The sequence below is a fragment of the Nanorana parkeri genome, unplaced genomic scaffold, assembly GCF_000935625.1.
Source record: "Nanorana parkeri isolate BGI_ZX_2015 unplaced genomic scaffold, ASM93562v1 scaffold62, whole genome shotgun sequence".
Classification (NCBI taxonomy): Eukaryota; Metazoa; Chordata; class Amphibia; order Anura; family Dicroglossidae; genus Nanorana; species Nanorana parkeri.
This window is the reverse complement of record NW_017306330.1, coordinates 2,849,230-2,849,906: the sequence shown is the minus strand read 5'-3', so window position 1 is coordinate 2,849,906 and position 677 is coordinate 2,849,230. Positions and strand designations below refer to the sequence as shown.

The 677-nt window shown below is 46.1% G+C and overlaps 1 protein-coding gene across 1 annotated transcript in view; it reads left to right on the top strand.

Annotated features, from left to right (window-relative positions):
* The window catches only part of TMEM64 (transmembrane protein 64), a gene marked incomplete at its 5' end in the record, with an annotated part of 30,936 nt that overhangs the window by 6,891 nt on the left and 23,368 nt on the right, over positions 1 to 677 (top strand). The gene's annotated exons all lie outside the window — the stretch shown is intronic.

Sequence of the window (677 nt, the reverse complement as noted above, 5' to 3'; positions counted from 1 at the left end):
GTTAAATGCTTGTTAAGTCTAGAAGAAGAGGAATTGGCTGTAATACCCAATTCCCCAGCAGCCATTGCTCTTTTCTTCGACAGGTGAGGTCAGTAGTCCTGCATTGTATGCGATGGCAAGGGTCTGTCTACAATCCAGAGCGTCGGAGAGAAAAGGGAAGTGGTTTCAGGGACCAGTTGTACAATGTGGTAGATGCCTGTCGGAGTGAGCAATAAGGTAAGTATTACTCCTGCCTTTTTTTTTTCTCGTTCAACCCGCAGCTGAAGGGAAAAAAAATAGAGCAGCTTCCTCTGAGTGTGAGTGTGTCGATTCAGGAATCCCCAATGTTTGCGACGGCCGCTCTCAGAATAACGTGGTTGTATGAAGATTTTCTGACTGGCTACTTCGAACAGTTGATCGAGGGATGCCGCCTGAAAAGGTGCCGACAGACTGAAGCTGCAAGTTTCAGTCTGTTCCTCAAGAAGCGGCCGAAAATCAGTGTATGGGCAACTTAACTTTAATCTAGGAGAGCATCTTTACTGTGTAAAGCCCTTCCATGCGCATCTTACTTTAAAGGCTATGAATCGATGAGTGTGTTTTGCCATTTGTTTAACTTGTTGCATTTGGTGCGGGGATACACTGGGGGCTTCAGCTGCAATTTTGATGTGCAGAGCTTCTGGTGTGTCCCTGTACCATTT